The 12,807-nt window shown below is 39.6% G+C and overlaps 8 non-coding genes across 8 annotated transcripts; 4 read left to right on the top strand and 4 right to left on the bottom strand.

The window, feature by feature from the left end:
• Positions 1–315: 315 nt before the first annotated feature.
• LOC140992668 (5S ribosomal RNA) lies at positions 316–434 on the bottom strand. The gene has a single exon (XR_012178229.1). It is a non-coding gene; the product is annotated as a 5S ribosomal RNA (ribosomal RNA).
• A 326-nt stretch (positions 435–760) lies between these two features.
• On the top strand, positions 761–879 carry LOC140992656 (5S ribosomal RNA). Its single transcript, XR_012178218.1, has one exon. It is a non-coding gene; the product is annotated as a 5S ribosomal RNA (ribosomal RNA).
• Positions 880–1,365: 486 nt separating this feature from the next.
• Positions 1,366–1,484, bottom strand: LOC140992704 (5S ribosomal RNA). Its single transcript, XR_012178262.1, has one exon. It is a non-coding gene; the product is annotated as a 5S ribosomal RNA (ribosomal RNA).
• Positions 1,485–1,813: 329 nt separating this feature from the next.
• On the top strand, positions 1,814–1,932 carry LOC140992754 (5S ribosomal RNA). Its single transcript, XR_012178307.1, has one exon. It is a non-coding gene; the product is annotated as a 5S ribosomal RNA (ribosomal RNA).
• An 8,237-nt stretch (positions 1,933–10,169) lies between these two features.
• On the bottom strand, positions 10,170–10,288 carry LOC140992644 (5S ribosomal RNA). The gene has a single exon (XR_012178207.1). It is a non-coding gene; the product is annotated as a 5S ribosomal RNA (ribosomal RNA).
• Positions 10,289–10,616: 328 nt separating this feature from the next.
• On the top strand, positions 10,617–10,735 carry LOC140992779 (5S ribosomal RNA). Its single transcript, XR_012178329.1, has one exon. It is a non-coding gene; the product is annotated as a 5S ribosomal RNA (ribosomal RNA).
• Positions 10,736–11,224: 489 nt separating this feature from the next.
• LOC140992631 (5S ribosomal RNA) lies at positions 11,225–11,343 on the bottom strand. Its single transcript, XR_012178196.1, has one exon. It is a non-coding gene; the product is annotated as a 5S ribosomal RNA (ribosomal RNA).
• Positions 11,344–11,678: 335 nt separating this feature from the next.
• LOC140992728 (5S ribosomal RNA) lies at positions 11,679–11,797 on the top strand. Its single transcript, XR_012178284.1, has one exon. It is a non-coding gene; the product is annotated as a 5S ribosomal RNA (ribosomal RNA).
• The last annotated feature ends 1,010 nt before the right edge of the window (positions 11,798–12,807 follow it).

The following is a 12,807-nucleotide window of genomic DNA, read 5'->3' as shown; positions in this document are numbered from 1 at the left end:
GGCTTGATTCAATCCACACCAAAAGGAAAAGAAATAAAATGACAAAAAGGGGCAAAGTGAAGTCGAACACTGACTGGGTGCATTTACAGATAAATAACAGACTAACAACAGTGTCAAGAAAGAATACTTTATTTTGCTCAAGTTAACATATACTGTGGATCATACAGCAAGTATTATCATTAAAAAGAAGTTGTTTTAGACCATGATTGACTGTCTGCTGACAGTATGGAGTGATGAGAAATACCAGCTTCCTGTTTGTTTCTCCACTAACGGAGCAGCAGCAGCTCCCTCTGCTGTGTGTAGAGAGAAGTAAAAAGCTTACAGCACCTGGTATTCCCAGGCGGTCTCCCATCCAAGTACTAACCAGGCCCGACCCTGCTTAGCTTCCGAGATCGGACGAGATCGGGCGTGTTCAGAGTGGTATGGCCGTAAGCAAGAGATGAGGCTACAAACAGGCCTTTTATAGATGAAGTTAGACACATTATGTAGTCTTATATTTTACATGTAGATTGTTTTCGTCATATATTTACTGTGATAAAAATATTCTTTATAATATATGGCATAAATGTAGTAGAGTAGAAACTATTATGAGTGAATATACAATAGTATGACAGGGAGAATCACTGCGTTATAAAGAGTTATTATTATATATCATCAGTAAATATAAAGTACATAGAGAAAGAGATGATCTACATGTGAAAACATCAGACTAAGAGATGTTACATCATCTATAAAAGGCCTGTTTGTAGCTTTCCTTCTCGCTTACGGCCATACCACTCTGAACACGCCCGATCTCGTCCGATCTCGGAAGCTAAGCAGGGTCGGGCCTGGTTAGTACTTGGATGGGAGACCGCCTGGGAATACCAGGTGCTGTAAGCTTTTTACTTCTCTCTACACACAGCAGAGGGAGCTGCTGCTGCTTCATTACACACAAAGCATGACTTTATGACAGCTCTCAAACCAGCTTTCAAAGTTTTATAACATTTTATAGACCAATTACAGCCCTAATTGGCTGCTAAGCTAAAAGCACCCTGCCTGAAGTGGGTGCACAAGCTCAAAGGGTGCATCGAGGATGTAAATAATGTCTGTTCAAATCAATTTGGGATCTCATGAAAAGATTTGAGGGAAACAACAAAATGTCTCAGTCATTAGTCCAGTCTGTTATGCATCATGTTCAAGGCTCTGGGTTCAAACCTTGCTCCCTAAAGCGCTGCTTACCAACACTTTTTAAAAAGTTCATTGAAACTTCATGTTTCATATTTAAGAGTATCAGGAGTTGTTTTAAGTTATAGTAAAACTGTAAATGATCTGTGCCTCTAATGAAGAGTCAGCAGCTCCCTCTGCTGTGTGTAGAGAGAAGTAAAAAGCTTACAGCACCTGGTATTCCCAGGCGGTCTCCCATCCAAGTACTAACCAGGCCCGACCCTGCTTAGCTTCCGAGATCAGACGAGATCGGGCGTGTTCAGAGTGGTATGGCCGTAAGCGAGAGACAAAGCTACAAACAGGCCTTTTATAGATGGTGTCCATTCTGTCTGTTCTTACATAGAAACAACGTGTTTTTATAAATTCCGGGTAAGAATCTCTGATAACATTGACATCATTTCCACTGCTTAATGCATCAGTGTTGATAAATCCTGAAATATAATATAGAACAGTGTGACAATGACAGAGATAATCACTGCGTTATAAAGAGTTATTATAATATATCATCAGTAAATATAAAGTTTATAAAATAAGAGACGATCTACATGTAAAAACATCAGACTAAGATGTTACATCATCTATAAATGGCCTGTTTGTATTTTCATCTCTCGCTTACGGCCATACCACTCTGAACACGCCCGATCTCGTCCGATCTCGGAAGCTAAGCAGGGAGGGGCCTGGTTAGTACTTGGATGGGAGACCGCCTGGGAATACCAGGTGCTGTAAGCTTTTTACTTCTCTACACACAGCAGAGGGAGCTGCTGCTGCTGCTTCACTGGACACAAACACTTGGAGCTCAACTTTGTCACTGCATACTGTCTGTATATTTAAATGCACATTTTTTCTATATATCTGTTTTTCTTTTTAGCAACCAGATGATTACTTATTCAAAAGTATGTCCAGAGACAATACAGTCCATGGCTGGTGCAGAGATCCTTACAGCCTTTGTTTCATCCAGACTGGATTATTGTCATGCTTTCTTTGCTGGTCTGCCAGCAATAAAAATCTTCAAATGGTCCAGAATGCTGCAGCTGTAATCTTAACTGGAACAAGAACATGTTACCACATTACACCAATCCAAGCCTCATGTCAGCTTGTCCCGTCTCACCCGTCCCACCTCATTAAAACTTATGTTCCCCCTCTTGCATTACGCTCTGAGACTACAGGGCTCCTGTCTGTCAACGAAGCAAAAACACACTGTGAATTTTGTTAACTACATGCAGCAATAAAACATTCTGAGGAAAAGAAGGGACTAAGTAAATATAAATTCAGTTATGGACATTTATTTTAAAAAGGCAGAACCAATTTAATAATTTCTTGATACAACCTGTTTTTCAATTGGAAATTTCACATATGCAGAACAGAAAACGGCAGCTATCTAATTTGATATTTATTGCAATCACATTCATCAAGTTTTTAATAAACTTGGGGATGAAATGCGTCGCTGCACGATTTGTCAGTGGGATGAAAAAATAACATCAATCCTTTCTTTTACAGTATATTACCGTTTTAAGGGAAACAATATGTTGATGTCAGAAGTTAACAGTTATTTCTACAGTAATCTGTTACAGAGAAGGGAGAAAGAAGAAAAATGTTTATAAAGCAAGTGAAATCTTTGCACCGACTTTACAATTTAGGACTGTTGCATTATTTTGGTCCAAATCATTTGTAATAAATGAAGGCTGAAAACTTTAAATGTATTAAAGTCTTTTTCCAATTGAAATAACTATGAACTAACAATGTACAAAGCAACTCTAAGGAGTTTTTTCAGAAGAAGCTGACTTACCTCATTTCTTGCTGATGGACAGATGGAGGGTGTCAGGAGCTGGTCGTCTAAATCGGGCACCACTTGGTGAAGATGTCTTCAGGGAAGGAAATTCTCTGAAGCTGCAACCTGCTTACACTGACCTCATTATATAGTGTTCAGGTGGATGGGCAACACCTGTTTGTCTATCCAATTTGAATGAAGATGAATACTAGCTGAGCAGAAATCAGTTAAATGTGAGACGGCAGATAGAGTATGCAAAATATACACGTTGGACAAGTTCTCAGAATCAAGATCAGGCCAGTGTGTGGTGCAGCCCAATGCAGTCCTCATTGTTGCGTCTCCACTCACATTTTACAAAGTATTTTTACACTGAATACTAAATACGGTACGTCGACGATGAAGGACTATTTATCATCTTTCTTTGTCTTTCATAATGTAATAATTTGTCCCCACTCAATTATTTTATGTTAGTTGTTATCTCAATGGCACTAATGACACAAGTATCGAAGAAGATTAACCACGTAAGGTTAACGGCTTATTCAGGAAGTGTTTGATACCTGAGAAACTCTAGGCTGATTTGAATAAAGAGAAGATAGAGCACTTTTATCTAAAGGAGCGCAGGTAAAAGACAGAAAGATATGCAAGTTCCTCGAGCCAAGAACACGTCAACATAACTCTTATGCCTTTATATTTCCATCCTCTGTCGTGTTTATGCAAAAGAAATTGCAGTGGAAGCTGCAATAGCTCGTTGTACAATATGATCATGAACATTTTGTCACTTCTCTTTTTATATTATTACCTCGCATATTGTGCAGTTTGGCTCAGTGCAAGTGAAGCAGAGACATCAGCCCAGAATGGTGAGGGTAAATTACCAATTAATGGCTGAACATAAATGATTACATGACCAAGTAGGTACACCATTAGAGTCTGGGTCAGGGCCGGACTGGGAGACTTTTTTCAGGCCAGGAGTCAGTCATGTAACCAGGCCACCCTGGCCTTGCCCACACACGCACTTTCACACCCACACCTACATGCATGGGCACGCATGCACGCACACGCGCACACACACACACACACACACAGTGCATTCCAAATAGAAATCCACATACAGGACCTATTGTACAATCTAAGGTTGGAATATACAGCAACTTTTATGTCTGGGCTGGTAAATACAGTAACACAACAATCCTCAGCAAAATCCACTAACACACTTCATAGAAGAGAATAAAGGTTTTACATAATAAGTAGTGCCAAGGTTACAGCTATACATAAAAAGTCATGTCATGTAGAATATCAACTGCCTCATTGGCACATATTGTTTATGTGTAGCCTACAATATAACCAAATAAACAAAGACAACTAAGTCCAAATCAAACAATTAATCAGCTATGAGGGGACAGCCTTCGAACACATGTTCACAGAACACATGCACGCACGCACTGACAGACACATATATGCAATGTATAATACAGTCCGAGAGCATAGTTCCTAATAAGCAATCACATAATATTGACTAATATTTTATATAGGCTCTAATTATCATACCGGGGAATACTAATGAACCCCAACCTAAATCTAAGGTTGGAATACATAGCTTTCATGTTTGGGCTTGGATACATAACAGCAAGTCAGCAACAGACAGCAAAATTCAACAACACTAGCGTTTAATAGAATAATGCTGTAGTGCCAAGACAGCTATTATTACAAATGAGAGCCATTTATGTCAAATGGCAGTGCCTGGTAGTGTTCATATGTCTGCAACTTGTTGCATGTTGTTGCTCTACTGTAGAAATGATTCTGTACCTTCTGCCAACTGCTCTGCACCGGCTGCTCCTGAAGCACCAGCAGGACTGATGTCACCACCATCACCACCTTTGAATAGCAAACATATGCTTACAGTGTTTTTCCATACACTGTAGTTCATACAGTAAGATAGTGCAGCCTGTGTCTCACTTGATTTGCCCTTGTATTCATATACATAATAATGGAATGATTATATCCCATTTGTTGCACAAATAAATAATTTCAAAAGCAGTAAATAAAACAAAAAGTGGCTTGTAAATCAGTGGTTTTAAAATCCCAATCGTTATTTTAATTTCAAGGCCAGGGCCTAGTAGGCTACATGTTTACACTGTGTAAAAGTGTACAGCCTCAAGGACCCTTGGGGGTCCCTGGACCTCATACTGACAAGAACCAGTGTTTTTTTTAGACAACTTACTTGCAGACGCATCTTTTTTTTAATGGCACCATGGCTGGGGAGGGGGGGCTGAATTAATTAGTCAATTTTAGGAATTTGGCCGCATCCTCCAGCAACTGTCTTTTTTTCTCTCTCTCCCTCTCGGCACCGCCTTTCCTCTTTTTTTTACCCGGGTTGGGGTCCATTATTGACGAAGCCTCGTCTCCTCTCTCGGTCCGCTCGCTACACACACACACCACAGCAGGTACCAGACACACGTCACACACCCCTTCCTCCACACCTGTCTGTGTGGTTGATGCGGACTGTTGGGGCGGGTGTTAATCGAAACAAACCAATCGTCTTGTCCTCCTCACATGCTACTGGCCTGAGTGGCCTCTGATTGGCCTGGCCTGCCTCTCTGACTTAGAAAAAAAAGTCAGATAGCCGCGACGCCAGCTGACCTGCAGCCTGTTAAAAAAAAAAGAGAGAGAGAGACGCAGGCGCTTCGGGAAAACTCCCGGTTCTCCCTATGGCCAGTCCGGGCCTGGTCTGGGTCTCTGACTGTCCGATGAACTAATCCAAATAAACTAAACTAAAATACGTCTTGCTGTTGGTACTATTTTGTAGTACAATTCTCTGCTTCCCTCCAGGTGCTACTGTAATCACTGCTTCTCCACACAGGTGGAGACCTGGTGGTCATCTACTGCAGGTAACACACTGACTAGGTATACGTACCTCATACACCCCCACATCAAAAGACCTGAACTATCACTTTACGTACAATTTTTTATTATCAGCAAAATGTAAGCCTAGTTAAAGCACCAAATATAAAAGCACTCACTCTGCAGTAAAATGGTCCCTGTATGATGTTTTTGGATTAATACTACTGCTGCATTAATGTGTGTGTGTCATTTTGCTGCTGCAGATGTTTAAGGTTGAGCCCTTTTTAAGTCCTTTATACACTGCCGCATAGTTTAATCTCCAGCTGGCATCATATTCGATAAAATCATATGTTCATAATATGGCTGTCCTGTAAGAAAAACATATCTCGAAAAAGTCAACTTTTCCTTTTTTTTTTTTTAGCTTTGTGACAGTGTCATTTTCAGCTAATCCAAGAGCATTTTTAAATAGTTTATTTAGCTTAAAAAAGTAGAATTTTCAGAAAAGGAGGAAAACATTGTAATCTGAAAGGCAACTAGTGACTTAAGCTGTCAAACAAATGTAGAGGAGCAAACAGTACAATATTTGCCTTTGGGATGCAGTGGAGTACAAGTACGAAGTGGGATAACATGGAAATACTCAAGTACTTCAATTACAGTGACTTACAATCCACCATGGGTTACAACTATTCAATAAATATTGCTTGTTTATGCCTCATTCTCTTCTGTCTAGGTCTACTTATTTTGATTCCATCAGAGGGAGCATACTGTTTTACAGGAGGGAGGATTGTAGTGGGAGCACTGGGATGTCAGGTGTGACCTTTGCAATGGCAAACGTCACATGGCTCACAGGTCAGGTAGGAGGGCCCTTACCAGAATTTTGCTTAGGGCTCTGACTGTGCTCATTGTTCTGATGATGTGACGGGTTCAGGGCAGAGTAGCTGTCAGTGGTGGAGCAACAACGGCAGATTTTATTTCCTACCTGCCGTTGTTTTATGAAGGACAGGTGTAACAGACTCAGCAACAGTAGAACGAGGAGTCTGCTGTGATAGTCAAGTTGGATTGTGTTTGTGTTGATTAATCAAGATAATTCGAAGAGAAAGTGCAGCCCGCTTATTACTCACAGGGCTAGAAAACATAATTACTAATTGTATTGTTCATATGTTGACAGGTTCATGCAACTGACTTTGTTCTCTGTGTTCTGATTTGACTTTAACATGGCAGGAAAAGTCACAACTAAAAACAATTAATTCAGTTATTAAAGACAAAAGAACATGTTTTCATTGATTATGACAAAGTAAATGCACACACAAAAAAGGAAATAAAGACAAGAATATTGTGTTGCTTTTCACTTTATTTGCTGCTTATTTGTTTTCATTTTCGCAGTTCAAATTTCCCGGCCCAATTTTTCATTTCTTTCATTTCAAACCTTTTTTTTAAAGATTCAACTTAAGTTGACCCCTCGTAGTGATAAGGCTTACCATCATCACATTTGATGATAATACGTGCTTTTTTAGGGATACCCTTATTGTATTTACATGGAGGCTTTTTGTCTTTAACAGTACAGTCAATAATATTAAAAATAGATTTACTCGTTATGAGTGTTTTTTCAGGGCCTCCGTCACAAACTTTGTTGACTTCATCTTCACTGTGCAGGATGAACGTATTTATGTCCTTGCATTTACCAGGTTCATTGAAATCCTTTCCGACTTCACATTTTTCTGGAGTCATGGTTGTGTCAATATGCTTCTGTCTGAAGCTCAGAGCAGCCTCAGAGATCTCTGTGGCAGAGAGCAGCACCAGAAGCAAACAGGCAAACTGGATCCTCATGGTTCACTGAAGGAAAAAGAAAACAGAAAATTGTTCATCAAGAGAATTTAAAATCAGAACATGTCAAAATCTGTGCAGTGACGTACGCAACATACAGTATTAATGGATTTGTTTTGTGTGGATTCCTTTCCTCCAAAACCCTACTGTATAACCACTTGCTATGAATGTAGACTCCATAACCAAAACTTTATGGGCTAAATGTTTTTGCAGTTTGTGTTGCAGAGCTGCAGTGAAGTCTGAAACTTTGCTTGCAATAATTGCAATGATGTCTGTGTCTCTCGCAGAACTCCTACAAACACAACGGTGAACAAAAATAATCTCCGGCAGGCAACTCTGGAAACACTTTGAACTTCATGACACTACGTCTAAAGCTTTGCAAAAGCTGAATGGTTTTGTTTAACTCAACCAGGTTTGATGGCACTTAAAAAATTCTCCAACTGAAATTACTGTGAACATAAAATGTAATTTTTTTCATATATTGATTGATTTAATTAATTACATAACACATTCTTAAGGAAGGTTCAGTGGGGATTAGTCAGATCACAAAGCAAATCTAATAGGAGCTTTTTCAAAATAAGGTCACTTACCTTATTTGTTGCTGATGAGTGCTTGGTTGGTTGGCTGGCTGGTTGGCTGGTCGGTCGGTCGGTCGGTCGGTTGGCTGGCTGGTTGGTTGGCTGGTTGGTTGGTTGGCTGGCTGGTTCACCCGCTGTGGTTCTGTCAGGAGCTGGTCGTCTGACTCAGGCACCAGTTGGTGAAGATGTCTTCAGTGAAGGAATTTCTCTGAAGCTACAACCTGCTTACACTGACCTCAATATATAGTGTCCAGGTGGATGGGCAACACCTGTTTGTCTATCTAATTTGAATGAACATGAATACTAGCTGAGCAGAAATCCGTTAAATGTGAGACGTGCAGATAGAGTATGCAAAATATACACGTTGGGCAGAATCCAGATCAGGCCAGCATGTGGCGCAGCCCATATCTGGACAGTGATGATTCATTGTTGCGACTCTCCAGTCATAGTTTGTAGAGTATTTTAGACTGAATATAAAATCTGTCTACTTTATGTGTTATTAGCACAAACTGATCAATCACAGTGTTTTTATGTTGCTCATTGAAACCCAAGAATCAAGTTTTTGTGATGTCATAGTGTTGTGACACGTGAAAAGAGTGGAAAAATACACACATGGGACGAGTCATTTCAAATGTGGTATCTTTGTGGCCTAAACCAAATATTTAACATAATTGGGTGGACTTGGCATGAAAATAATAAGTGAATATGACTCTGGTCTTCTGACTTGCTATTTTGCCAGGTCTTTGTGGTCATAAATATGATTTAAGTTTTAATTTGATTAGTTCATTGGACAGTCTCAGAGTGACTTAGAAAGAGTTTAATTATTTACTTGGTAATAGTTTATGTTCAGTCATTTATTGGTAATTTCCCCTCCCCACACTCTTAGTCTCTCTGCTTTACTTCCATCAAGGCAAATTGCACAACATGTGAAGTCAGACAGGTCACAAAATGTTCATGATCATATTTTACAACAAGCTGTTGCAGCTTCCAGTGTAAGATCATTTGAATAAATGGGATAGAGGATGGAAATATGGAGACATAAGCGTTATGCCGACGTGTTCTTGAACTTGCATATCTTGCTGTCTTTTACCTACGTTCGTTTAGATATGCCTGACCTGCCCCCATTGTAAGAAGACAGTGTTATAGTCATGATGACACAGAGACCCACCATGTAACATGCTTATTCAAAGAGACTGATACCTGGAAGATAAAACACTACCTTCATTTGAATAAACAGACAGAGCCCACGGACAGCTCCGTATTTGAGATATGCAAGTTCACCAAGTCAAGAACACGTCGGCAGAAGAAATATCTCCTGCGACTCTAAACCGTCTGTGTATTCAAATGGACATATCTCCCATAATTCCTCTTTTGTTTTAGCAACCAAATTAGAATTTACTCAGAAGTAAAAACCAAAGACAATGCAAGTTTGAGAAATTAAAGCCAACAGTAACTCAGTTAAAGTAAGATGAACAACACAAACACATCATGACAATTCTGCTGGGTGGAAAACATCCAAAGTTTTAAACTGAGCTGTATGAACTTGTGTGAATGTTGTGAATGAACGGTTAAAGAAAAATGAATCTTGATTCTTTAAAAAACAGTGAAGCATCTTCAAGTGCTGTGTGGTTTAGACCCAAACACAAGGCTTGATTCAATCCACACCAAAAGGAAAAGAAATAAAATGACAAAAAGGGGCAAAGTGAAGTCGAACACTGACTGGGTGCATTTACAGATAAATAACAGACTAACAACAGTGTCAAGAAAGAAAACTTTATTTTGCTCAAGTTAACATATACTGTGGATCATACAGCAAGTATGATCATTAAAAAGAAGTTGTTTTAGACCATGATTGACTGTCTGCTGACAGTATGGAGTGATGAGAAATACCAGCTTCCTGTTTGTTTCTCCACTAACGGAGCAGCAGCTCCCTCTGCTGTGTGTAGAGAGAAGTAAAAAGCTTACAGCACCTGGTATTCCCAGGCGGTCTCCCATCCAAGTACTAACCAGGCCCGACCCTGCTTAGCTTCCGAGATCGGACGAGATCGGGCGTGTTCAGAGTGGTATGGCCGTAAGCAAGAGATGAGGCTACAAACAGGCCTTTTATAGATGAAGTTAGACACATTATGTAGTCTTATATTTTACATGTAGATTGTTTTCGTCATATATTTACTGTGATAAAAATATTCTTTATAATATATGGCATAAATGTAGTAGAGTAGAAACTATTATGAGTGAATATACAATATAGTATGACAGGGAGAATCACTGCGTTATAAAGAGTTATTATTATATATCATCAGTAAATATAAAGTACATAGAGAAAGAGATGATCTACATGTGAAAACATCAGACTAAGAGATGTTACATCATCTATAAAAGGCCTGTTTGTAGCTTCACCTCTGGCTTACGGCCATACCACTCTGAACACGCCCGATCTCGTCCAATCTCGGAAGCTAAGCAGGGTCGGGCCTGGTTAGTACTTGGATGGGAGACCGCCTGGGAATACCAGGTGCTGTAAGCTTTTTACTTCTCTCTACACACAGCAGAGGGAGCTGCTGCTGCTTCATTACACACAAAGCATGACTTTATGACAGCTCTCAAACCAGCTTTCGACATTTTCTAACATTTTATAGACCAATTACAGCCCTAATTGGCTGCTAAGCTAAAAGCACCCTGCCTGAAGTGGGTGCACAAGCTCAAAGGGTGCATCGAGGATGTAAATAATGTCTGTTCAAATCAATTTGGGATCTCGTGAAAAGATTTGAGGGAAACAACAAAATGTCTCAGTCATTAGTCCAGTCTGTTATGCATCATGTTCAAGGCTCTGGGTTCAAACCTTGCTCCCTAAAGCGCTGCTTACCAACACTTTTTAAAAAGTTCATTGAAACTTCATGTTTCATATTTAAGAGTATCAGGAGTTGTTTTAAGTTATAGTAAAACTGTAAATGATCTGTGCCTCTAATGAAGAGTCAGCAGCAGCTCCCTCTGCTGTGTGTAGAGAGAAGTAAAAAGCTTACAGCACCTGGTATTCCCAGGCGGTCTCCCATCCAAGTACTAACCAGGCCCGACCCTGCTTAGCTTCCGAGATCGGACGAGATCGGGCGTGTTCAGAGTGGTATGGCCGTAAGCGAGAGGTGAAGCTACAAACAGGCCTTTTATAGATGGTGTCCATTGTATATCTGTCTGTTCTTACATAGAAACAACGTGTTTTTATAAATTCCGGGTAAGAATCTCTGATAACATTGACATCATTTCCACTGCTTAATGCATCAGTGTTGATAAATCCTGAAATATAATATAGAACAGTGTGACAATGACAGAGATAATCACTGCGTTATAAAGAGTTATTATAATATATCATCAGTAAATATAAAGTTTATAGAATAAGAGACGATCTACATGTAAAAACATCAGACTAAGATGTTACATCATCTATAAAAGGCCTGTTCGTAGCATCACCTCTCGCTTATGGCCATACCACTCTGAACACGCCCGATCTCGTCCGATCTCGGAAGCTAAGCAGGGTCGGGCCTGGTTAGTACTTGGATGGGAGACCGCCTGGGAATACCAGGTGCTGTAAGCTTTTTACTTCTCTCTACACACAGCAGAGGGAGCTGCTGCTGCTGCTTCACTGGACACAAAAACTTGGAGCTCAACTTTGTCACTGCATACTGTCTGTATATTTAAATGCACATTTTTTCTATATATCTGTTTTTCTTTTTAGCAACCAGATGATTACTTATTCAAAAGTATGTCCAGAGACAATACAGTCCATGGCTGGTGCAGAGATCCTTACAGCCTTTGTTTCATCCAGACTGGATTATTGTCATGCTTTCTTTGCTGGTCTGCCAGCAATAAAAATCTTCAAATGGTCCAGAATGCTGCAGCTGTAATCTTAACTGGAACAAGAACATGTTACCACATTACACCAATCCAAGCCTCGTGTCAGCTTGTCCCGTCTCACCTGTCCCACCTCATTAAACCTTATGTTCCCCCTCTTGCATTACGCTCTGAGAATACAGGGCTCCTGTCTGTCAACGAAGCAAAAACACACTGTGAATTTTGTTAACTACATGCAGCAATGAAACATTCTGAGGAAAAGAAGGGACTAAGTAAATATAAATTCAGTTATGGACATTTATTTTAAAAAGGCAGAACCAATTTAATAATTTCTTGATACAACCTGTTTTTCAATTGGAAATTTCACATATGCAGAACAGAAAACGGCAGCTATCTAATTTGATATTTATTGCAATCACATTTATCAAGTTTTTAATAAACTTGGGGATGAAATGCGTCGCTGCACGATTTGTCAGTGGGATGAAAAAATAACATCAATCCTTTCTTTTACAGTATATTACCGTTTTAAGGGAAACAATATGTTGATGTCAGAAGTTAACAGTTATTTCTACAGTAATCTGTTACAGAGAAGGGAGAAAGAAGAAAAATGTTTATAAAGCAAGTGAAATCTTTGCACCGACTTTACAATTTAGGACTGTTGCATTATTTTGGTCCAAATCATTTGTAATAAATGAAGGCTGAAAACTTTAAATGTATTAAAGTCTTTTTCCAATTGAAATAACTATGAACTAA

This window comes from Pagrus major, chromosome 24, assembly GCF_040436345.1.
Source record: "Pagrus major chromosome 24, Pma_NU_1.0".
Classification (NCBI taxonomy): Eukaryota; Metazoa; Chordata; class Actinopteri; order Spariformes; family Sparidae; genus Pagrus; species Pagrus major.
This window is presented reverse-complemented; position numbering and strand designations above follow the sequence as displayed.